General features: G+C 33.4%; 1 protein-coding gene and 1 non-coding gene across 4 annotated transcripts in view; one reads left to right on the top strand and one right to left on the bottom strand.

Moving 5' to 3' along the window:
* Positions 1-27976, bottom strand: part of JMJD1C (jumonji domain containing 1C) — a 256582-nt gene that overhangs the window by 206944 nt on the left and 21662 nt on the right. The window lies entirely within an intron of this gene.
* Positions 5376-5482, top strand: LOC123821231. Its single transcript, XR_006786082.1, has one exon. It is a non-coding gene; the product is annotated as a U6 spliceosomal RNA (small nuclear RNA).

Here is a 27976-nt window from a genome sequence, read left to right as displayed (position 1 = left end):
TTTCGTGAATACTTTCATTTCATCACATAAATAAAAACAATTAAAACTAGGATTTGTTTGTAATCTGTCATCTTTACACAATACTGTATAATATGTAAGATAAAATTTTGTAAAGCAATGATTAAAACATGCATAGGTGTACATTATTTTCAAGTGGAAAATTGCTAGTAATAATGAATAAAAATATTTATATAATATTTAGGATTATGCAAATATATTGACCTTGAACAGTAATACCCTTTTGTTAATTAAAGAAATTTCCACAAGCCTCAAGATTTCAATAAATAAATTTCAAAGTTAAAGAGCTTATCTAAAACACTGGGGCAAGTTTCTCATAGAGAAACTTTCTGTATTTTTACCAAATATCTCTAAATCCACTATATTATCATTCTTAAGGACAAAGATCACAGGTGGCAAACACAAGGCCCGCGGACCACATCCAGCCCTCCACCTTGTTTTATACGGCCTTGCACCTTGTTTCTACCTAGCGGCAACTGAGCTCTCGCTTAACTGTTAAGGAGTAGTTACATTTATACAGTCCTAAAATTATATTCAGCCCTTTGAAGGCAACCACAAGGCTGATGTGGCCTGCTGTGAAAATAAGTTTGACACCCCTGACACAGATGATAAGGCCTGGCCAGGTAGCTAAGTTGGTTAGAGTGCTGAACCAATATGCCAAGGTTGTGGGTTTGATCCCCAGTCAGGACACATACAAGAATCAGTCAATGAATGCATAATTAAGCAGAACAACAAATCAATGTTTCTCTCTCCTTTCCTCTTTCTCTAAAATAAATAAATATTTCTTTAAAAGACACAGATCATGCTATACAACCAGAGAGCCATAAATCATAATTACATTGAGATATAAAGTAAAATCTCTACTCATTGATACTGAAACATTCCATTTGATATGCTTTTTAGGTAGATGTGTTATTTATGCAAATAAATCCTCAGCTAACAGAATTTAATTTCTAGAATGAGAAATAATATTCATAGTTACTAATGAGAAAATCTATGACATATTCCACATATTCACTGTTTACATAGTTACAAAGTCCTTTCATTTTTATAGTAAATTCAAGTAATTTCTTTATATGAGGTAAAACTACTACCAAAACAAAAACAGAATATACAAAAGTACTATTTTCTAAAATTAGATTTTCCTCCCTTTCTTAATAGAGAACAGGCTCTCCCCCTCTCTCAACAATAACTTCTGAGGTAGATGAACTCTCAAGAAACAAAAGGAAATAAAACTAATTGATTTTAACATATTAATAACCTAGAACCCTTAATTTTTAAAAAACCTAGTAATAAATTACCATTAAAAATAAACGAGAAAGAAGTAACCGGGCAGATTCAAAAAAATACTTTTAACATTATTGTTAAAATATACTTTCCATTCCCTCTTTTAAAAAACTGTCCTTTGTATTGAGCAAATAAATAAAATTGTGACTGTGTGTTTATAACTCACCTGAAAAAAATGTTTTAGGAATATTATAATGACCTATTCCGCATGAGGATAAAATAAAAGTGAATGTGACAAATCCAAGATTTCAGGACTTAAATTCCATCATGTTGCCTCAAACTATAAAATAACTTTCAAGAGCTCCAGGTGTAAACTGGGAAGAATCTCTGTATCTTTCTATCATCGCATAGTGACCACACTATAAATTAGACTTGTTATATTGTCACTATTTAATTTACATTTTAGCAATTTAATTGGTACATTTTAGAATCTGCCATTTGTTGTGGAATAAAATACAACATGAAAATTTCAAAAAGGATGTCAAATTACTCCCTTACTTTCAAACTTTCTATTAGCTTCCTATGGAACTAGATTAAGTCTGAACTTAACGCTAGATGACAAACCCCTAACCATTTTTCTTTACTCTTCTAATCCTGCTATAACCCCTAGTCTCTTTCTCTACAGATCGGTACCATGATTTTGTTCCTGTTCCTGTAACACACCATACTCATTCTGCTCTCATGGAAGAAGAGAAGCATAAAATAAAATCTGATTGTAATAATTAAAAATAGGAGTAAAATAATGTTTGAAACCTAAAGCAATGTCAAGAGAAAAGAAGAAAAATAACAATCTTTGAGCCCTGCTTTAACTCTTTAAAGAAAAAAGGTCAGTGTCAGAGAGCTGGAAATACTAAGTGTCACCAGGAAACCCAACACATTGCCCCAGGCTAATATGAGTTGTCCTGCTAGTCTCAAATGTACATTACTTATCCAAACTGTATGAACTTTTTAAAACTTCACAAATATGCATCCAAAGTACATTCTACATAAGTATCAATTCAGTAAGATGAACAATGAATAAAGAGTACTGAGAATTATTATCATTTAAGACAATGAAGGCTTAAATTCAGATGATAAAGTTATATAAGTGATTCCATGGAAGATATTATAGAATGGTATTCAATAATCTATATCACTGCCTTCCAGGGTCATGTACTACAGTACAAAAAGCATATTCTCTAGAGTTAGAATGCTGAGACTATGAATGATAAAATTTCTCTGAAACTCAGGTTTCAAATTAGTAATACAGGTAATGAATGCTTCAAAGGATTGTTTTAAGAATTAAGCATAAGGTAAGAAAATAACTCAAAAAAGTAACTGACATACATTGGCTTTCTTTTTTTCCTTGACCTGACAGTACGATGCACTTCATAAAAAGAATATGTTTGGCTAGAGATTTGTCGCCATGATCAATATAGCACTGTATTAAAATGTTATAAAGAGGAACAGCACATAAGATGCAATTATTCAGAAAAACAACAAATTTAATTTTAAAAGGCATCAGAGAAATTGGTCAACTCATTCTAAAATGAGAAAGGGTGGGAGGGAGAATAAGAACAGACATACTAACATTTTCAATCTTGGTTTTTTTATAATCCAATATTAAACCACACTAACTTTCAAGGTGTATTTAATATTTTGACATAAAGAGGTAAAAATGTATTTTTCTTCACATAAAAAAACAAGAAAAATGAAATTTGCTATTGGAATATAGTAACATGTGTGTATAATTTAGCTTTCAGAAACTGATGAGGAAAAATAACTGAGTAGCAGAGATAGAAGGCATCCAGAAATGCATGAACCCAAGGGTGTTAACATGATAATTTGGGAAGGAGAATAATGAGAAACAATAATATTTATAAACATATCATAGAAATTGACCATGTAGAGAATGTTTCGTTAACATTAAATTTTATTTTATTTTTTTAAAACATTTTATTTATTTATTTTTAGAGAGAAGAGAAGGAAGGGAGAAAGAGAGGGAGAGAAACATCAATGTGTGGTTGCCTCTCATGTGCCCCCCAGTGGGGACCTGGCCTGCAACCCAGGCATGTGCCCTGACTGGGAATTGAACCGGTGACCCCCTGGTTCTCAGGCTGGTGCTCAAACCACTGAGCCACACCAGCCAGTGCTGTTTTCTTAACATTAAATTTTAGTGACACAGATGTAGAACATAACAGTGAAAAGAAATGTCTACTATGTTAACACTTGTTTTAAGTCCATTTCTTAGGAAATTCAACCCAAAAGTATAAGTCATTGCTATTTACCAGTTGCAGTAGATAAGGGTCAATATGATACAGTTCTTGCTCCCAGAGAGATGTAAATCTTATTTCAAAAAAACAGCAATAAATATTTACCATATTTTGGACTATAAGACACACTCCCCAAATTTGGGAGGAAAAGGGGAGGGTGTTGTGACTTATAGTCCAAATGTAGCTTACCTATCTCACTGTGGTGGGGGGCAGGCAGTAGAGCGGGGTCACAGGTTATTGAATATTTTATCACATTTTTTGCTTCAAAATTTTTTTTTCCTATTTTCCTCCTCTAGAACCTACTACCTGCATCTAATGGTCCGGTGTGTCTTATATTCCTAAAAATACGGTAGATAGCAACCCTTATAAAATAATACCATTATACAGCTTTTGAAATTTAAGAAGTTTATGTAATACATGTATATATATTTTCTCAATTAAATTTTAACATCTAAATTCTCTCAATACCAACTGATAAAGTAGGTATTTGGCACTTTCATAGGTGAGAACGAAAGACCCAGAAAGACTGATTTATCCAACACTGTTAATTTGGCAGAGCCAGAACTGAAACCTAAGTCTACATTTATAATACCATATGTAGCTCCAGGAGGAAATACTATTCAATAAGGTGGATGGGAGACCAAGAGAACAAAAATTAGTTTTTAATTATATAGATGTAGATAATTCTAATGAGAACTGGTAGGAGATATTCCTTATGATACAAACTTAATAGTAAAAGTAATATCATCAATATTTTATTTCCCAGAAACTTAATAAATGTCAGTGAACTGAATAAAGGTGAGGAGTGAGTGAAAAAATATGGCTATATAGTTTTCTGATGTCAGATTTTAAAAGGACATATGAAGAAAGGAAATGTAAGAATATTTACAAATTAATATCATAAACACTGTAAGAATATTGCCAGAATAAACTAAGCTTTATAAATAATACCAAAGCCCACTGACTGCATAAATGTAAGAGGATGAACTAAGAAGAAACAAGAATATTGCATGGGAAAGATGATATAATGTTAACAGATGCAGAGAGAATAAAGAACTACTCACACCTCCTCTTTTGCATCCATCTTCTCCACCAAGGAGAATTGAGTAGAAAACTGGAAAAGGTAGAAGAAACATAGTTATAAAGCAAATGAAGTTGAAATGAGAAAAGAAGACAGTAAGAGAATACCCAGACACTTTTTAAATTAGTTTTTGTCTACGGAGCCTAAATAATCACAGGCCCAAACTAGGCATTCATCTCTAATCTGCAAAACATTGTAAGAAAGGAAAATGATTTCTAAAACACACTGTTTCCGGAAGTAAGGAAAAAATTTTTTTAGAAAATTATGTACCAAAGAAACATAATTCAAGTTTAAAAGGCTCTTGAAAATTCATTCATGTCATCTATATCTAAATATAAAGAAACTATTATTTGCAAGATGGCTTGTAAGCACTACAAAAGAAAAAGGTTACACCAAGAGCTGATTTAATTTCACTAAAAGTAATCCTAAACTTTTTCCTTATCAGTAAATTTTCTTTTAGGTAGGCTAGTGTAACTAATGCACTAGATTTTTTTAGTATTTTTTTTTTTTTAGAAAGAGGGTAAGGGAGGGAGAAAGAAAGGGAGAGAAACACTGGTGTGAGAGAGATATCCATTGCCTCTTGTACAGCCCCAACTGGGACCTGGCCAGCAACCCAGGCATGTGCCCTGACTGGGAATCAAACCAGCAACCCATTGGTTCACAGGCTGGCACTCATTCCACTGAGCCACACCAGCCAAGGCACTAATATATTAAATTTTTAAAATTATGATATTATGGTGCTCACTTCAGCAGCACATATACTAAAATTAGAACAATACAGAGAAAATCAGCATGGCTAATTTTCTAGGATGACACGCAAATTCGTGAAACGTTCCACATTTTTAAAGGACTTGAACAGGCACTTCTCTAAGGAGAACACACAGAGGATCCAGAGACACATGAAAAGATGCTCAATATCACTAGCTATCAGAGAGATGCAAATTAAAACTACAATGACATACCACTTCACACCAGTCAGAAAGGCCATCATAAACAAAGCAACAAACAAGTGTTGGAGAGGCTGTGGAGAAAAGGGGACCCTAGTGCACTGTTGGTGGGATTGCAGACTGGTACAACCACTATGGAAAACAGTATGGAATTTCCTCAGAAAACTGAAAATGGATCTGCCTTTTGACCAAGCAATTCCACTGCTGGGAATTATATCCTAAGAACCCTGAAACACCAACCCAGAAGAACTTAGGTACCCCAATGTTCAGAGCAGCACAATTTACAATAGCTAAGTGCTGGAAGCAACCTAGGTGCCCATCAGTAAATGAATGGATCCAACAACTATGGCACATTTACACAATGGAATTCTATGCAGCAGAAAGAAAGAAGGAGCTCCTACCCTTTGCAACATCATGGATGGAGCTAGAAAGCATTATGCCAAGTGAAATAAGCCAGGCAGTGAAAGACAAATACCATATGATCTCACCTTTAATAGGAACCTAAACAACAAAACAAAGAAACAAGCAAAATATAGTCAAAGACACTGAAATAGAGGACAGGCTGACAGTGACCAGAGGGGAGAGAAGTGGGAATTTCAGGGGAGAATGGAAAGGGTTTACAGGAACAAATTTAAAGGACACATGGACAAAAACTAGGGTGGGGGTGGAAATGGGAGGGAGGTGGAGAGGGATGGGAGTAAAGGACAGAAAACTGTAGTTGAACAATGGTTAAAATAAAATTTTAAAAAATTTTATTATGGGAAAAGATCTGAAAATATTTTAGGAATAAAATGAAAAGTATAAACTGATTAATAATACAGCACACTAGATACTCAGAGCTGGGTAAACAACCATAATTTAAAGTATTAACCAAGAACTAAAGTAAAACTGACTGAATTTTTTCTAAAGTAATCCACACTGCTTTATCCTCATACTTAAATCAAGGTATCTGGATAGACTCAACAGAATTCAAAGTTAAGTGAATACTTTAACATGTTGGATAAGTTGAAGATTCCAAAAGGTTTCAAAAGATTGGAAAATTGGGCAAAATAACTAATATTAAAGTAACAACAATAGCAGTGGTAGCTGAATTTGTGCAGTAAAAGATTAAGCTAAAGCTAGAGTTTGGCAAAGCTGATAAACACTCCAATTTAGAACAGAGAAGCCCCAAAGATTCAAAAACTAGATGAGTGGCAAGGAGGGCTAATAGGAAATATAAGACTAGTCTGTTTTAAGCAGCAGCTAGACTCACAGATCTCTTCCTGTCTCCAGCCTCTCAAGTGTGTTCCACTTTGGCAAAAAAGATGTCCCCTCCCCCACTAGAAAAGGTTATTAGAGGGTCTCTAAATCAGGGAGCATATTAAAGCAAGCTGAAGGCACACATTACTACTGAAACAGGATTAAGTAGAAGTTTACATAATGAAATATGTTGAGAACCAACACTCTCCTCCTCCCACTCCCAGTCTATTTTTACCTCAATGGGCATTAACTGTGAGAGCCAGGGAAAGGACTAGTCAATTCCTCTGGGATACCGGACCAGTTAAGATACAAGACCTAAATATACAGGCTTTAGGTGTTTCCCAAGGAAATGGCGGGATCTCAAAACAGACATGACTACAGCTAACAAACTCCATCCACAAGCTTAGAGGTCCAAGTGGGCTTTTAATTTTTTTTTCTTAATTAATCATTGTTCAAGTACAGTTTTCTGCCTTTTACTCCCATTCCAACCCGCCCACCCATCCCTCCCTACTTCCCTCCCATTACCACACTCCCCTAGTTTTTGTCCATGTGTCCTTTAAATTTGTTCCTGTAAACCCTTCCCAATCTCCCCTGAAATTCCTATTTCTCTCCCCTCTGGTCACTGTCAGCCTGTCCTCTATTTCAGTGTCTTTGACTATATTTTGCTTGTTTCTTTGTTTTGTTGTTTAGATTCCTGTTAAAAGTGAGATCATATGGTATTTGTCTTTCACTGCCTGGCTTATTTCACTTAGCATAATTTTTTTTAATTAATTATTTTTTTAAGAGAAAGAGGAAAGGAGGGAGAAAGGGAGAGAAACATTGATTGGCTGTCTCTCCCATATATCCCAATGAGGGACCTTAACCATAACGTAGTCATGTTCCCCAACCAGGAATTGAACCCGTGACCCTTCACTTTGCCAGAGGATGCTTAATCAACTGAGCCACACCTGATTATGAAATCAGAGCCCAATGTGCTTTTAAATATGAGTAGTCAGAACCTCCAGATATTTCCTGTAAGTGAAACACCAGATATAAAAGAGACTAAATAATACACAAAAGAAAAAGTGACTACAAAGAAAACAAGACTCTAAAGAAAGAAGAAAACATACCAAAAAATGAATAATACTCTCAATAAGATAAGAGAAACATAACAAAGCACAGAAATAGTGGGTTATCAAAAACTAACCATTTGGAAAACAAAAGTTTTATGAAATTAAACTTTAATAGCAAACATGAAAATGCAATAGAAGTTTTAGAATGTAAAGTTAAAAAGGTTTTCCCACTAACTAGAACAAAAAGAACTTAAAAGAGAAAAAAATAAAGAGGACCAGCACAGTCCCATATCCCAATACAAAAGATCTAGAAAAGCTCTGGCTGGTGTAGCTCAGTGGATTGAGCACTGGCCTGTGAACCAAAGGGTTCTTGGTCCAATTTCCAGTCAGGGTGCATGCCTAGGTTGGGGGCCAGTTCCCCAGTAGCGGGTGTGTGAGAGACAACCACACACTGATGTTTCTCTTCCTCTCTTTCTCCTTCCTTTCCCTCTCTCTAAAAATAAATAAAATTTTTTTAAAAATCCAGAAAAAAAAGAATATAAAATTGAGAGAAAAGAAGAAACAAGTCAAAAAAATTTCCCAGCATCTAAAGTCAAAGTTTCCAAATTGAAAAGCAACTCCTCAAGTGCTACGCACATAGCACTTTTTATGCTTGGTTAAAAAGTACGCCTAGAAATCTAATTTTGAAGTTTCCAAACACAAAAGAGAAGACCCCACATGCTTCTTTCATGTAAAAGATCATAAAGAAAAATTATATGATTTTTCAAAAGCAACACCAGAATCTTTTAGACATTAGACCAATACTTTCAAAAATTTCAGGAAAAATCATTTCCTATCTCTAACTCAGAATTCTATATCTAGTCGGATAATAGTCAAGTTTGAGGGTAGAATGCAAATACTGTCAGATGAACAAGCATCAAGAAGTGTCCACACAGGTAGTTCTTTTTAAAGAAATTACTGGAGGATGTAATCTACCAATAATTCAAGAGAATAAAGCAAAAATGGAATCCAGGGAAAGAATTCAATGAAAAAGGAAAGAGAATCATCAGAATGATGACAAAGCAAGACCACAAGAGGTCTAGACTCTAGAGTATCCAGATATAAAAGCCCCAGAAAAGATTACATAAAGAAGATAAAATTGACAAGATACCTAATATATATACTTGAGTATGTTAAAAAAGATTTCACATAACTTGGGGAGTATCTGATTAAATCTGTGACAAGTCCACAGAAAACTAAATAAAGGGAGGAAATGCAAGACAATGTTGGCTCCAAAGTATGTATTTTTTCCAAGAAGTTAAAAGTCAACATATACAGAGTAGGCAACCAAAAATATTATTTATATAGTCATGATAATATAAACATCAGGTATCCATCTAATCAAAATAAAAATATACTCTAAGTGCATATGGTGTGATACCAGTGTATCTAGTTTTTACATTTTCATCTACTTTTGATATTTTGGAAACATACTTTTTAAATGTTTGTTTTCATGTTCTTTCTACTATGCATTAATTTCAGAATACACTCAAGTATCATTAGCAGTTCAAAAGCATGGTCATTGAGGAACCACTTGTAACTGAAACCTTGTTACATACAAAAACACCATGGACAGAAAGTTCTGAGAGGATATAACCATGTCTGGGATGCTGAGCAACACAGTACCCAGAACACAGTAGGTTCTCAAAGAAAAGAACAGATTACATGAAAAATTCTGTATGAAGAATACATACAAGATGTGAAATTTATTTACATTTACAATAAAATACTCTGAGCACAGTGATAACAATTTTATTAAAATTAATACTCACTTTTTCACTTTATTTTTAGAGAGAGAAAGAGAAAGAGAAAGAAACATCGATGTGTAGTTGCCCCTTGTATGCCCACTACTGGGCACCTGGCCCACAACCCAGGCATGCGCCCTGACTGGGAATCAAACCAGCGACCCCTTTGGTTTGTAGGCCCAAGCTCAATCCACTAAGCTACACAGCTAGGGCTAATATTTATTTTTAAAAAACTTTTATTCTCTGGCAACATTCAAAAGTCTCACAGCCCCTTTGTGAATGCCTGGAAACATTATCAAGTATCTGAGAAACTAATAGTAGCAGGCACCAGGTATTCCTAATTTAAAATATTTTAACCATTTACAAATGACCCCAAAGTGACATATAACATGTTATTTCGCCTAGGCACAAATTTAATCACATGTACTTTATGGCTTTTCTGCAGAAAAATTTACTAAGTAAATGACCTTGGTTAAGCAAAGAACATGCACAACTCAACAAAACTATGGATTTCTCCTAAATCAACACATCTTCACATCTTTTTTAAACCTCAACTTAGTCTATCATAAGCTAACAGTTGTAAAGAAGAGTTAATGTTAGTGACAAAAATAAAATGTGAAGAAGTAAGAAACTGATGGTTACCTGTCAACGTGGAAACCACTGTAAATACCAAGGGCCACATAAAGAACAAATCTGGAATGAAGCGGCTGCTCAAAATATGTTGAAATAATGATAACGACTCTGAGATTCTCATCTCTAGATACACTCTCACCCAACTTTTCATTGTTTATTCCCAATAACACAGTTCCATGCAATACTGTTTCATCCTCATCTCAAGCAATGTACAAAACATATCATCTTTCCTTAATAAGCTCCCTTTCTCACATTCCTTATGTACCAGAAAGAATATTTTCATTCTTGTTGCAATGCTTGGGAATTTTCCCCCCCAATCATTCTCCTTTACTTAACATTTCAGTCCTGTTTTCACAATCAGGCCCTACTTCATTCACATTCCTCATTATTGCCCTGTACCTTTCACTGCCAATATCATAGCTCAGTTCTTACCTACCTTATGAGGTAAAACAGCACTGATAAGGAGCAGTAAATGTTCAAATACTGTTCCACAACTTAACTGTGTGAACTTGGGAAATTATTTAACTTTTCTATGCCTCAACTCCCTTAATCTGTGCAAAGGGGTTAATAATAGTATCTATCTCATATGGCTTTTGTGAGGATTAAATGAATTAACATATATAAAGAATTCAATATAGTGTCTCCCATGTAGTAAGCCCTATATAAGCCTAAATGTTTCAAACTATTTTCTGTCTCCAATCACTTTTTTCTTCAGCTTACCTACTACTGATGGACTAATTTTCTTAGAATATCTTTTTCTTTCCATATCATGACTAAATTCTGAATCAAGATTACGCTTGTAAGTCTTACATTTATAGTTCTCCATTACCTAGTCCAGGAGTCAGCAAAATATAGCTCACAAGCCAATCCATCTGTTTTTGTATATAAACTTTTATTAAAACACAGCCACCCTCATTAATTTATGCATTGTCTATGGATACTTTCTTACACTGATATCAGAGGTGAGCGACTGTAGCACAGTCTGTAAAACCCACGAAATATAAAATGTTTACTATTTGATCATTTATAGAAAATGTTTGCTGATCCCTGACTTAGTTCAGTCTTTTATCTGTACTATTCTCTCTATAGTTAGCACAACTGAAATAAAACTCATCTTTTTTGTATGCTTGCTCCTCTCAACTTCCCTACATTAATATTTAACAAATATTTATTAACACCTTATTACATACAACAAAATGCTCTAGTTACTGGGTATACAGCAAGGGACAAAAAAAAGAAGCTCCAACTCTGATGAAGCATATTTGCTTTTAGAGAGCAATAAACCAAAAATAAGAAATCATAAACTTAAGTCCATGTCAGTTGATGATGATAAGTGCTTTGAAGAACACAGAGTTGTCTAGGATAATATAGAATAATAGAATACTGGTGTGTTATTTTAGATATGATAGCCTTTCTAATGAGGCAACATTTGAACAGGGTTCTGAGTTACAGAGTGAATCACGGGAATGCTTTGGAAAAATGCAATACAGAACACAAGGAACTCAACCCTACAGTCAGGTGGATGCCACCTTAAAATTGCATGGTAACTACCACACTTGGCTCACTCTAGTCTCAAATCCTGCTGTCAATGACTCCTATCCAGAATATATAAAGACCTTAATCTTCTATTAATCAAAAAGAAAAAGACAATCCAATTTTTTTAAGTGGGTATAAGATTTAATCAGGCACTTCAATGAAAAGGATATATATCCAAAGAGCCAATAAGCATATGAAGATACTCAACAAATAACTCATCAATGAAAACACAAATTAAAATTGCAGCTAAATATAAATATGAACTAATTAACAATATAAAAATAAAACTACTGATACACACACACACCTGCCTCAGTTTTATTCCTTATGAACTGAAAAGTCAAGCGATAAATTTGTTGAAAATTATATGGGGATTTAAAGAAAAAAAATTTTCGATAAGGCATATACTGAGACTAGTACTCTGAATCCTTAATTATGAAACATTGTAGCTGTAATTAGAAAGTTACTTGCCTCCTACATAAGAACACCGACAAAGCAAAATTGTTTTCCACAGAAATGTAACCAGGTAGTTTTTATCAAGTATACAGTACTTTTGGACCAGGATTATCTCATGCCAGATTAGAAGCAAACAGGAAAATGTAAAGACAGGCAAATAATTTCCATGTCTAGTATCTAAAGGTAATTACTGACTTTTGCACAAAAAGTTCTCGCTTTATAGGTACTTGGCTATAGCAACTCAACTTGAATATAGTTAGAAAGTGTATTGAATTTGAATTTGTAACAGAGAAAGATGGTAAAGAATGAGTAAGATTTCCATATCATGTAGAAGAGAATTCTATATCTTAATGTTTTAACCTTTTAAAATCTTATTTATACATTTTTAATATATAAATAACTAAATACCTAAGAATTATACTAGAAAAATGTGTGCAAATTTTAGCTGTATTTATGTAATGTCATATTCTCTGGCCCATAAACCTAAATGTATTTATCTACTGATCTTTGGTTCTGTCAGTATACATTGTCACACTTCTACCAAGTATTTCAGAAAAAGTACTATTTATTCTAAAGATGCAAAAAAACTTTGAAATGTACCCAAATGAATTATCTAATTCAACTGGGCATCCAATCCAGTTTGTTATTAACATCATTTGCCAGTAGTAAGTTCACTAAGTAGCACAATTAGCGTTTTCACACACCAAAAATTAATGAAATGACAACAGTACAATTATTAAGTTTAGATATATAAATAGAAATAGAAATACAATAGTGCAATTAGTAAGTTTAAATATAAATTGATTAATGGTAAGTGCATATCAGCATTTACTACAAATCATAATCCTTTATTTAAAAGGACTAATTCAGTATATAAACCTATGTAATACATAACTTATAAAACCATAAAATGGAGCTATGTAAGATTATATATTTTTAACACTTTAAAATGAAATCTTTTTTAAAAATTCCACATTTCACACAATGTAAAGCAACTGCTATGCCCTATGGAACAGCAGCACCTGCAGGAAAAGATCCAGTCTCACAACTACTGGTACTATGAATTCATCATTTGATTCTCAAACATTAAAGTGCTCCTTCTCCCTCTTCCTGTACTCTGAATTGATGAAGTTGAAGAAAACAGTGCTTAGAGTGTTCATGCTGAACTCTCACAAGTACACAGCTGAACCTCTTATATCCTCTAAAAAATACTGTCCTTCAGAGAACAGACTTTAACATACATTAGTGTAGCATCCTGCTCCTAGGAGTTCCCGATGGGACAACTTCTCTGTGATACATGTAACCTATATGAAATGTCTGTATTTCTAAAACTACTTACAATTAAATAAGAACACAAAAATAAATTATACCTGCAATGTTTAACCTACAGAAGGAAAAATATGACCTAAGCAAAAAATAACATACATCACCCTTAATATTAATTTTATAGTCAAAAATATTCTAAATAACAAAGTAAAATATTATTCACACAATTAGGATTTTCTTAGTTTTCTTTTTTTAATAAGTAAACATTTAAAAATCACCTAAGCTGTAATCATGATTTGGGAAAATAATCTACCTTATTTTGTCAATATTTTTCAAAGTGTTATTAGGATTTTAGAAAACCTTTGATATTGTGAAAAGTAGTTTAAAATTTCTTTGGCATGTTTCTAACCACTAAAGGTCTGTCAAATAACAAGGGGAAAACTGTCTAGTTGGCTGATCATGCTGTGCTGGCAATTTCTCAAACATCTGTGAAAGGTCAGATTTCCATTGCATGGAACCAATCAATGGAACTACACAATTCTCCTAGTGCTATAAGAAGCTGAACAAAGACTATTTTATATAAGTAATGACACATAACCTTAGCTTTGTAATAAACTGTAGCAAAGTCAACCCTTTCTCTTCACAGAATTCATACATTTAAAATATGATTATAAAATTCTATTTGCACTTTATTTTTAAATTATATTATGTTCACAAGGTGTATATATATATACACACATATATACATATATGACTCTTCCTTCTATTTGTTAAAATTCATAATTGATTTTTATATTTTACTCCAAAAAAGTACTTCCAATGATTACAATGAAATTTTAAGGATAATTCTAACATAAATATTTACAGGTACAATTTATGTAAATATAAATATTGTAATAGAAAGTCCACTGAATTCAGAGTGATTCATTTTGCAACTAATTTATATTAGTAGACAACTGAGTTAGTTTATAAGATATACTGATAAAACTAAAACTGTCATATGAACATTTAGATTTTTCTATGATCACAGAGACTAATGCCACATACTCTGAAAAAATCTTTGACCCAATCATCTTCATTACATCTCTGGGAACTTGATCAATTATTTATAAAACTAATGAAACCCAACAGATTACCAAAGAATTATAGTTCAATATTACAAGAAGTATTTTCATTCAATGTATATATTGATATACATATAAGGTATTCCTTAATGGGTAATCCATTTTTAAGAGCAGAAATGTTAAAGCTAAATAGAAAAGTTAAAGTACTCTTCCCCTTCAGGGTACCACTCCTATGTATTAGACACTAGAACTTGTATCAATTTTTTTATATAAAAATCATGGCTATAAAGTGATGATGAATATTAAAAATGTGCCATTTTATATAAGTCTCCCAAAACTTTAGTAACAGTTTTAAGTCTTTTACTAAAACACCTTGCAAAATTTAAATGATCAAATAACTATTAAAAGCTTTTAAAAATAACTTCATGTCAACATTTTCATGTAATAGGAATCTACTCTCATTTAAAAATGTTAAAGCTACTATGAAATATGAGGGGGTACCCCCCCAAAAACATGGAATTACCTTCAGGGGGGCAGGCCCCTTGTAGTACAGGTTTACCCCAATAGATGAATGTTTTAGGAGTCTATCTGTATCAGTGTACCAGCTGGCATTGTTGTGAGAAGCTTGTTCAGCTTCAGTGAATTTCTTTTGAAGATTCTTTCAACACGTTTGCCCATTTTATGATGGGTGATTACAAATGTACCTGCCCACAACTTGCTGAGTGTTCAGCAGTTTTTGACCAAAACTGGCATAGAATGACCCCTGTGCCCCATCCTCCTTATTCACCCCAAGAGACTTTTGCTTGTTTGTTTGTTTCCCAGGATGGAAAAAATCCTCTAAGGGAAACATTTTGCCAATGTGAAAGATGTGAAACAAAAAACAGAAGCAGTAAAGGCATCAAAATCTATGAGTTCAGAAACCGTTTTTCGGCAGCAGAAAAAAACAACTCAATAGATGTATTGCATCAAATAGACACTACTTTGAAGGTGACTGAAGTTTTAACATGTAAAAATACACAATTTTTTATAAATAAATTCTGGTTTTTTGGGTCCCCCTCATAAATAGATCATAAAACCCTATCTATAATTATGCTATATACTAAGTTACCTCCATCATATTATACATATAAATTGTTTCCTTCGAGACAATGAAAAACAGAGAACTTACTTCTACTGAAACTATCATTAAGTTTTAAACAATCCAATCCTTCAGTAAGGCAACTGGAAGAAGCCAGGTATAGTCAAGTTAGGACATCATTTTTCTGTGTGATACAGACAAGCTTTTCTTTTTACATTATTTCCTATTGCATTTTCTATATTATCAAGTTTTTACTTTTCAGTAACCCCAACAATTAAATGATAATTTTGCTGTAATAACCTTCACATAAGCTTAAGAAACTCAAGATTTGGGACTATGTTAAATATTTTCCAAGACTATTACTACCACAGAATGAAAGAGAGTTCCCAGGTAATGCTAATGCTACTGGTCTGGGGGTCACATTTTGAAAATAACTATCCTGAAGAATACCTATAACATGCATCCTAACAAAATATGTAATCCATCTAGCACAGTTTTCAAATGAATCTCCTTTAGCACTTAAGCAGAAATGGTTGTTCTAAAGTCTCTTCAAGATTTTTCACTGCCAATAGCATAATATCCAAATTAGGACTAACAATGAAGGTATTATGAAAAAACCATGAAACTAATTTTTCTTTGATGATGCAAGGGAAAGTCTGTGTACATAATATTTTTTAAAGCCATACTAAAACCATTCAATATTTTTATGTACTTACATATCAGAAACTGCTCAGTGCTGAATTATAAATAGAAGCTATATCCATCTAAAGGACATATGTAAACAAATATAGGGTCCCCTACTTACTATGGTTCAACTTATGTAACTTTATGATGGTGCAAAAGTGATACTCACTTGTAAAAACTGTACTTGAAGTTTTTTTACTTCTGTATTTATTGGAGTTTTTAGTTTGGGCTTTTTAAAGCCAAGGACTAACAAGAGAGAGCTATATAAACAGAACGCTATGAGCTACTGTGCCCTGAGGTTGAAAGGTCAAGCAATATACTTACTTGGTGGCCTCTCCAGGCTAGATATAACAAAGTCAACCCATGTGCTTTAAGAAATTAAAGGTGGGAAAGGGGGGAACACCCAAAAGAATTAGCAAAATTCCCAAAGCTCACAAGAGCCTGAACGAGTTCAACTTCTCAACAGTTAGGAGCAACTGACTTCATAATTCACAAGGCATCAAGAGAGTACTCAGAAGGGTTTGTAATGGAGAATAGTTAGCCTTAGACTAAAAGCTGCTCTGGTTGCAACAAAAAAGTCTTAAAAAACAAGACCTTCCTCACACATCAAACTATTTTCAAATAACTTGACTACACCTCAGAATAAACTCAAATATTTACAGGAACACAAAAAAACCTAGTACATGACAAGGTAATATTAACAGTGCCTGGCATTCAAAGAAAAGTTACCAGGCATCCAAAGAAGCAGGATTTATGATCCAAAATGAGAAAGAAATTCAATTAAAACAACCCAAAGAGATACAAATGACAGATTTTTAAAACAATTAGTAGATAAGGAGATTTAAACAGCTAATGATTATATTCCATGTGTTCAAAAAGTTATTAAACGATCAAACACTATAAGAATACACATGGAATATATTTTTTAAGATAAACTCAAACTAAAATTCTGGAGATGAAAACAATGATGTCGCCCTGGCTGGTGAAGTTCAGTGGATTGAGCGCAAGCTGTGAGAACCAAGGCATCGCAGGTTTGACTCCCAGTCAGGGAACATGCCTGGGTTGCAGGCCACAGCCCGCAGCAACCGCACATTGATGTTTCTCTCTCTCTCTCTTTCTCCCTCCCTTCCCTCTCTAAAAATAATAAATAAAATCTTTAAAAAAAAAAAAAGAAAACAATGATGTCTAAGGTGAAAAATACACTGGATGGACTAAGAGCACATGAGGTATTACCAAAGAAAATATTAGTAGAAGTTAAGATCAAGCAACAGAATTGATACAAAATTAGTGTACAGAAGAAAGGGCTGAAAAAATAATGAAAACAGCATCGCTGAGTTGTGGGACAACTTACAGCTGAATAATATATGTATAATTAGATTTGCTAAAGGAGAAAACTAGAGGAGATAAACAATTTTAAAAATTAAGGACCAAATGTTTTACTAATTGGATAAAAACTAAACTTGCAGATCAAAGAATCTCAATTAAACTCAATCTCAAGAAACATGAAATGACACCAAAGTCAAGCAAACAACCAAACTGCTTATAAGTCTCTGGTAAAAAGAAAATCTTAAAGTAGCCAGATAAAAGAGAAGATACGCTATGTACAAACAAATGTAGTTAGTTTTCTGAAACACAGTCAGAAGGCAATGCAGCAGCATCTTTAAAGTATTTTTTAAAAAGCAGCCGTCAGCCTAGAATTCTATATCCAGAAAAATATACATATTTAAAAGGTTAAAAAATACTTTTAAAGATGTGCAGAAGCTGTAATAATTCATCACCAACAAACTTGGCTTTACAAAAAGTATTAAAGGAAATCCTTAAGGCAGAAAAAAATTGTAACAGAAATCTGCATTTATACAAAGGAATAAAGACCTTGGAAATGGCAATTTTGTGGGTAAATATAACTCTTTATATTAAGTATCTGTACAAGGTAACTGACAAATTTAAATAAATAATAATTTATTGTGGAGTTTAAATTGTACATAGAAACAAAAATATGACAACAGAACAAAATTTAAAGAAGGGGCTGCAGGAGGTTATAAGGTTCTTAGGTTATATTATGAAGCAAGAAAATTTCACTTGGTACACTTGTGATATGTTAACAACAGAGAGTATAATCACAAAGCAACCACTCAATACAACCAAAGACTTACACCTAGTAAGAAACAAAGGAAACAAGTGTAATCATGACAAATACGTAATTCAAAAAAGACAGAAAAAAGAAGAAAAGAGACTAAATAACAGAGGAAGAAATTAAAAGCTAGCAAGGTGGTAGAATTTAAACATTTTTAAAGCATTATCCACTACAGCATTATTCACAACAGCAAGAAGTGAAATACATCCAGATATCCATCAACAAATAAATGGATAAATAAAATGTGGTGTATGCATGTAGTGAAGCACTATTTAGCCATAAAAGAATGAAGTTATGATACTTGCTAGCACATGAATGAACATTAAAAACATGCTGAATGAAATAAACCAAAGAGAAAATGACAAATACTGTATGCTTCCACTTATATAAAGTATCTAGGATAGGCAAATTCTTAGACACAGATTAGATTAATAGTGATTTGGAGGGTAGCAGGGAGAAACAAGAAGTTATTGTCTAACGTGTACAGAGTTTCTGCTTTGGGTAATAAAATGAATTTAGAAACAGAGAGAGATAGTGATTGTGCAATGCTGGATGTAATTAATGCCATTAAACTAATCACTTAAAAATGGTTAAAATGGCATATTCTATGTTATATGATGCATATGTATCTCACCAGAATACAATCAATTAACACTACCAAGCAACTGAACTGTCTCTTATAAGAACACTCTACCTAGCAAAGCAAAATATGCACTCTTTTTCAGTAGACTTCAATTAATTACCAAAATAAACCAATTCCACGCCATAAAATAAATATCAATATAAATTATTAAAGTTCAAATGAAGGGGGCACTACACTGTAAAATGAAAGGACACTAGACAAACTCAAAGCTCAATGGCAAAGCAAACACCTCTATAAATGTAAATGCACAGTTATTTACAAAAGTTTGTATTATTATAACAATGTTTGTTACTGCACTTTTTGTTTTCCACATTTAAGAGACCAACATACTTTTTAAAATTATTAGTCTAAAAGCTACTATTACAACATTGGTTTGTAACTTCATATTTTGTTTTCTATATTTAAGACTAATGAATTTAAAAGAATAATTAGTTTATGTTTTGGGATACATAGTGTATAACAATGGAATTTTGAAGACATCAACCACCAGAATAGGTGGGGTAGGAGCTATAAAGAAGCAGAGATTTTCATAATGTTATAAATGTTAAGCTGGTATAAATTCAAGTTAAAGAGTTATAAATTTAGGATGTTTAATGTAATCCCCATGACAACCACAAAGAAATAGCTATAGAGTATACATGAAAGGAAATGAGAGGAACTTAATGATTTCACTAAAAAGATATTAAAGCACAAAAGAAGACAGTGATGCAGGAAATGAGGGACAAGAAAAGCTACATATGGCATATAAAAACAAACAGAAAAATGACAACAGTTTTTTCATATCAGTAATTACTGTAAATGGAAATGACTTACTCTCTCCAACCAAAAGACACAGAAGGCAGGTATCACATAATCTAACTATATGCTGTCTACAAGAGACTCACTTTGGATCCAAAGACACAAAAAAAGATTTAAAATGAGAGGTTGGGAAAAGACATTCCATGGAGACGGTAACTGTAAGAAAGCAGGGGTGGCTATATATTAGACACAATAGACTTAAAAGTTTTAAAACAAGGTTATAGGAGACAAAGAATAATGTATATTAATAAAAGTCCAATAAGAGACAATATAAGTTATAAACATTGATGATACACCTTATGACAGACCATCAAAATATATGAATTAAAAACTGACAAAATTGAAAAGAGAAACAGTTCTACAATAATTGTTGGAAACTATTACAATACTGGATAAAAGTAGATAAAAGACAAGGAAATAGAGAACTTAAGTAAACCATTTAGATCTAACAGATAAATACAGAACAGTCTACTCAACAAAAGCTTACACATTCTTATCAGGTGCATATGGGACATTTTCCAGGGTATACCATAACTTAGGCCACAAAAAGTCTTAACAGATTTTAAAAGGTAGGTATCTCACAAAGCATCTACAATGACCACAAGGGGATAAAGTTAGAAATCAGTAAGGAGATCTCAAAAAAATTCACAAAATTGTGGAAAACTACACATCAAATTCAAGAATAATCATCCACCAAGTGAAATTTAATCCAGGAATGCAAAGATGGTTCAACATATGAAAACTGATCAATGTAATACATCACCTCAACAGAGTGAAAGAAAATAAAACACATGATCATTTCAACTGATGCAGAAGGAGTAACAAAATTCAATGCCTTTAATGATTTAAAAAACCCACAATAAACTATAAATACAAACCTACCTCAATATAATCTACTCAGAGCATATTACACAAGCAAAAGAAACAAAAGACATCCTGATGGGAAAGATGTAAAATTATGTCTGCAGCTGATATGAGCTTGTATGCAGAAAACCCTAGAGATCACACACACACACACACACACACACACACACACTGTTATACCTAACTGAATTCAGCAAAGGAAAAATTACAAAAACAATTCCATTTACAATAGCATCAAAAATAATACAATACTTAAGAATTAACCAAGGAGGTGAAAGGCTCATACAATGAAAAAAAAATTAAAACATAAATAAGTGGAAACACATACCATGTTTATGGTTGAATGACTTAACATTGTTAAGATATCAGTGCTACCCAAAGAGATGTACATATATATTCAGTGCAATCCCTACCAAAATCCCAATGTTTTTCTGCTAAAATTTTTTTAAATACTAAAATTCACATGGAATCTCAAAGGATCCTAAAAAGCCAAAACAACCTTGAAAAAAAACTGGAGGACTCCCACTTCCTGAAATCAAAACTTACTACAAAGCTACAATGGTACAGGCATAAGACAGACATACAGACCAATGAAATAAAACAGAGAGCTCAGAAAGAAAACCTCATATATGTGGTAAAACTACTTTTGAAAATAGTGTCAAGAACTTTCGAAAAAAGGATTGTTTTGTTTTGTATTTGTTTTTTCTTAAAAGGGCAGTTATTCTACAGCCTACACTGGTGTGGCTCCGTGGACTGAGCACAGGCCTGTAAAGCAAAGGGTCGCCAGTTTGAGTCCCAGGCAGGGCACATGCTTGGGATGTGTGCCAAGTCCCCAGTTGGAAGTGTGTGGGAGGCAACCACATATTGATGTTTTCCCCCCTCTTTCTTCCTCTCTTTCTCCAAAAATAAATAAATAAATTTAAAAAAAAATAAAGGACAGTCTTTTTTACAAATGGTCTGGGAAAGTGGTATTCACATGCAAAAGAACGAAGCTGATCTTTTCTTAACACCATATACAAATATTAACTCAAGCTGAATCAAAAGTCTACATGTAAGACCTAAAACAATAAAACTTAGAAGGCATATAATAAGCACCTCAGAACTTTCGATTTAACAACAGTATATTAGATATGACACCAAAGGTACAGGTAACAAAAAAATAGACAAATTGGACTTGGTGAAAATTTCAAAATTTTGTTCATCAAAGCCACCATCAATAAAGTAAAATGGCAATACAAGGAATAGAAAAAAACGCTTGCAAATCACATATCTCATAAGGGATTAATATCTAGAATACAGAGAACTTCTAAAACTTAACAAAAAACCCAAATTCGGAAAAAATGAGCAAATGATTTAAATAAATAAACACTTCTAAAAGGATATATACAAATGGCCAATAATCACATAAAAAGATGCTCAACAGCACTATTACAAAAATGCAAATAAAAACCACAAGAAGATACCACAACACACCCATTAGAATGGCTAATATTGAATATAGCAGTCTTCTCTTATCCACAGGGGATATATTCCCAGAGCCCCAAGTGGGATGCCTGAAACTATGAATAGTACCAAACAGTATATATGCTATGTTTTTTCCTATATGTAGATACCTATGATAAAGTTTAATTAAAAAATTATGTACAGTAAGAGATTAACCATAACTGATAAAAATAGTAATATAATATAATAAAACTTATGTGAATATAGTCTCTCTCTCAAAATACGCTTCTTCCTATAATGATGTGAGATGATAAAATGTCATTTGATGAGATGAAGTGAGGTGAATGATGAAGGCATTGTGACATAATGTTAGGCTACTTACTGATCTTCTGGTATAAAAAAGCACTTTACAGCTTCTCTTTGGCATATCTAAATTGCCAGCATCACTACTCCTGCACTTTGGGGCTTTACTAAGTAAAATAAGGGTTAATTTGAACAAAAGCATTACTATGTCGACACAGTTGATCTGTTGACCAAGAGAGCTACTAAGTAACCAATGGGTAAGTAGTATATAAATATGGGAGGGTAGTATATACAGTGTGGATACTCTGAACAAAATATGATTCATGTCCTGGGCAGAACAGAGCAGGATGGCAGGAGATTTCATCATGTTACTCAGAATGACACACAATGTAAAACTTATAAGTTGCTTATTTCTGAAATTGTACACAGTATTTTCAGACTGCAAAAAAAGCAAAACCTCAGATGAGGACAGGGTACTGTAAAAAGTAAACAAAAAGTGTTGACAAGAATTTGAAAAAATCAGAACCCTTGTAAACTGTTGATGAAAATGTAAAATGGTACATCCACTATGAAAAACAGTATGGCAGTTCCTCAAAAAACTTAAAAAGTAATTATATGATCCAGCAATTACATTTCTGGGTATAAACCCCCCAAAATCTAAGAGCCTGGTCTCACAGAAATATATGTACACCCAAGATTATACTAACATTATGCACAAAAGGTGAAACATGGAGGTAACTACTGCCTGCTAACAGACAAATAAAAATGTGATACATACATACAATAGAATATTATTCGGCCTTAAAAAGAAACGCAATTCTGCAATATGCTACAACAGGAATGAATCTTGAGGATATTATGCTAAGTGAAATAAGCCAATCGCAAAAAGATATTGTATGATTTCACTTACATGGGGTACTTTGAGTGGTCAAAATCACGGAGTTAGAATGGTGATTTATCAGGGGATGAAGGGAAGGCAGAATGGAGTTATTTTTTAATGGATGTAAAGAGTCATGAAGATGAATGGCAGTGATGGTTGCACATTATAAATACACTTAATACAACTTAATTATACACTTGAAATGGTAAAGATGGTAAATTTTGTTATGCATATTTTACTACAATAAAAAAACTGAAAAAATATCCCAATGAAATAGTTCTATCCACCTATGTGAATATATAAAATTAAAAAGGCTGTGCTAAATGTCGGTGAGGATGTGAAAACAACTGCGGCTTTCATGCACGACTGATACCAATGGTGTTGGTGCATGGAAAAGTATGGCACTTTCTTAAAAAGTTGAAGATGACTGGCATGACTGTCTACTGCTAGGTATTTTTTTCAAGAATGAAAGTACATTTTCATAGCACATTTATTGTAATATCCCAAAACTGGAAACAACCCTGTTGTCCACCAACAGATAAATGGATAAACAAATTCTGGCATATCCATGATGGAATACTCCTAGCTATGAAAATAAACTACTGATCCATCCAACAATATGAATTTATCTCTAAATAATTATGCTCAGTAAAAGAAGCCAGACAGTCCTGACCAGTGTTGCTCAGTTGGTTGGACTGTCGTCCCATGAATGGAAAAGTTGTGGGTTCAATTCCCAAGCAGAGTCCCAGTTGGGGTGCATACAAGAGGCAACCAATTGATGTTTCTCTCTCATATCAATGTTTTTCTCCCTCTCTCCCTCCTTTCCCCGCTCTCTAAAAAAATCTGTAAGCATGTCCTTGAGGATTAAAAAAAACAAAAAAAAAGCCAGCCCCCCCCCACAAAAGCATACTATACGATTACTTTCATTTTCCAGAACTCTGTATAAAAATAATCTACAATGATAAAAAGCAGATCAGTGGTTGCCTGGGATTGGGAGGAGGGCAGTGGGAGGAGAGGAGGAATGGAAGCAGGAAGGGGGGTTACAAAGACATTCCAAAGAAACTTTTGGGATTAAGAGATATGTTTAATTTCATGATTATGCATCTTTTACATATGTTTATACAGTTGACCCTTGAACAATGCAGGGGCTGGGGTGCCACTACCCCCTCCCTGCATAGTCAAAATTCCATATATAACTTTTGACTCCCCCAAAACTTAAGCTGTCCCTCAGTATCCACGAGGAGGAGGAACAGAGGGATTGGTTCCAGCACCCCTGATAATACCAAAATCACTGAATCCTCAAGTCCCATACATAAAATGGAGTAGTCAACCCTATGCATCCTGCAAATAGCACAAGTATTTGTGCTAGAAAAAATCTAAGTGCGAAGAAAAAATCTTTGTGCGAAGAAAATCTAAGTATAAGTGGATTTAAGCAGTTCAGGCCCCATATTGTCCAAGGATCAACTGTATGTATCATTTATACATGTGCAGTTTATTGTATGTAAGCTATACCTCAACAAAGCTCCCTCCACTATAAGTGTAAACACAAATTCCTTTAGAGTGGGTTTACTTTTTAATTTCAGACTACAATGCTGACATTAGCCTACAATGCTAACCACATAACATACACTTGGTATTTATTCACTCCACAAACATTTACTGAAACCCGATGCATAACAATTGCAAAGTTTTCTGACTTAATACATGTGTATATTAAAAAGTTCTCTTTTGACTTTTAGGTTTTAGGTTTATAGTAAATTTCAGAAAATTCTAGGACATTGCTTTGTATTTTAATTAATTAAACAAATAGTTACTAGCTACTAAGCAATGTTCCATGGGCTTAGAATACAGGAGTTACCAAAATAGGCAAAAACCCATTTCATCACACTTAATTCTAGTGTAAAAAAGTAAGTAAAATGTTTAATCTGATAGAAATCAGAGACAAGGCAAGTAGAGTAAGAGAGGAGATACAAAATATAGAGAAAGGATAGAAGCAGGAAAATTTTAGTTAAGGTGGTCAGAGAAGACCACAGTGAGCGAGGTATTAACATTTGAACACACTTACCTGGGAGGATGAGTCATGTGGTTATCTTGGAGAAGAGCATTCTAGGCAGAAAAATAAATGCAAAGGCCACAGAGGAAGATAATACCTGAATTATTCAGGAAATAGCCAGGAGGCCAATGGGGCTGGAAAAGAACACATAATTCAGAGAACAACAGAACATGAGGTCAAAGTGGGCCGATGAAAAGAAGCAGGCCATTTAAGTCTTTTATGACTTACTCTGAATCCCTTTAGATGCTTTTGGAAGTATTTGATCCTAGAAGTGATACATCTGAATACTTGCTATAGGCACTTTATGGGTTAAGGACTACTACAGTTAGGCTAGTTAGGTACCTAGTTATTACTAGTAACTAGTTAGGAGGCTATTGGAACTATTTAGAAGCTACAGGAAAACCTAGACAAAAGATGATGTTGTCTTAAAACTAGACTAATAGTGATGGGAGAGGGATTCTGTATGCATTTTGAATGTAGAACCAAAAAGACTTTGCTGCCAGCTTGGATATGAAACATGAAAGAAAGTAGTCAAAGAATATTTCAAAGGTCCTGAACAGCATGATGGAGCTGCCACTTACTGGTTGATGAAAACTCAGAGCAGAGTGTGTTTAGGGGTATAGAGTATCAGGAGGTCAGTTATGGATGTGTTAATTTTAAGATGCCCATTAGAAATCTTAACGGAGACAATGAATAGGCTGTTTCAAGGTCTCAGTTTCAGAAGCAAGGTCCCATCTAGGATTTAAATGTGAGAATCATGAGCATATTGATGGTATTTAAGGTTAGAGAAACAGGTTGGATGATCAAGAACTGGAGTGCAGATATGAAAGAAAAGAAATTCAAGAACTGAGCCCCTTAATAGGTTGTAGAAATTAGAAAAACCAACAGAGGAAATTTCAAGGGAGAAATGAGAGAAGTAGGAGGAAAAAATCAGGTGAGCACAATGTCATAAAAGCAAAGTGAATAAAATATTTGAAATAAGCGAGGATGATTAACCATATTAAATGCTGCTAAAAGGTCAGGCAAGATAAAAACTAAGAAATGACACTTGATTTTAAAAGAAACAGGTCATTTGTGGCCTTGATCACAGCAGTTTCCCTGGAGTAATGGGACAAACTCCTGTTGAAGTTCGAGAAATTATAGGAGTCAAGAAACTGGGGACAGTTTCAATAACATCAAATATTTCATATGTCAAAGGGCCAAAAACACAACAGACACTACTTTCATTACAATACAGGGATTCTAATTTTATAATCACCAGGAAATTCCTTCCTTTGCAACACAGTTTTTCTTACTATTATATTTATGTTTTACGTTATTTGTAAGGGATTGACGTAACTCTGGGTAGAAAATATAAGCATTTTATAAACACAACAGAAATCAACTTTTAAATAAAAAATGTGCTCAAGAGACTAAAATAAAAACAGGACAGTCTTAAGTTTCTCAAGCTTGACCTTATACAGAGCCTCCCATAAAGCACAGCACATCACAAAAGCACTAAGGTTTACAGCTTCCCTGACCCCATCAGAGTTCTTCCCCATATTCCCACATTATTTCTACGAAGTTCAGAAACCTTTTTCACCAAAGAGCAGCCTATACTATAGTATGTGGAAGATTTTTAAACAGAGGAACAGAAACCTCTAATTTTAAAAGGTACAAAATGGTAGTAGATTTAGATTTAGATTTAGATATCCTCCCCATTTTCCCTGTAATCAAATTTAACATGTGTCTCACCTCTTTCATTTCCTTCTGCACCACTAAGTGAGCAGTCAAATTTCCCTGAGTCTATACATTTTCCTTCTAAACCTTGAGGGTAATCTAACTTTAAAATAAATAATAATATTCCACATAATTTAAAAGGGCACAAATAATAAAGGTACTAGCTTAAAATCTGAAGAGATTAAATCTTATTTTCTATAGCTCTGTGGCATTACTGCATCTAAAACAAATCAGTAGTGTAAGTGTACTGTCCATCTAATTCTTGCATGTCAACTATGAAAGAAAGGTTGAAGGAAAAAGCTTATAATTATTGTAATAAAAAGATCCCATTGAAGGTATTAAAAGTTTGGAAATGTGTCCATTGATTGTTAATTTTGTCAAAGCCAAAACTGCTTTAAAAAATAAAACAAAAAAACTTCCTTGGAACAAAGTCTAAATAAAAGTTTTGTCAAAACGTGGATTATTTCTTTTCTGTCCTATATAAAAATAAAAATGAGAGGAGACTAGACAATAATTAGTACCTAATGCACCTAATTTTGTGTTTTTGGTATTTACACAAGTAATAGTCTCAGTCAAGGTCCAGAAAGCATAACCATTTGTTGTTTAAAATAAATGTTTTGATTTCCTAAACTCTATGAAGGCTCAAAATATTGAAACCTGAAGAAAAACCGCAAAAAAGTTATAATGTACGTAAGATCAGTTTCCTATTCTCCAAGGTGTAAACTTCACTAATTTAGGTTTCTTGAGGAATAAAAGCGTAAC

Source organism: Phyllostomus hastatus, unplaced genomic scaffold, assembly GCF_019186645.2.
Source record: "Phyllostomus hastatus isolate PE091 unplaced genomic scaffold, TTU_PhHast_1.1 phas_contig_38, whole genome shotgun sequence".
Taxonomy (NCBI): Eukaryota; Metazoa; Chordata; class Mammalia; order Chiroptera; family Phyllostomidae; genus Phyllostomus; species Phyllostomus hastatus.
This window is presented reverse-complemented; position numbering and strand designations above follow the sequence as displayed.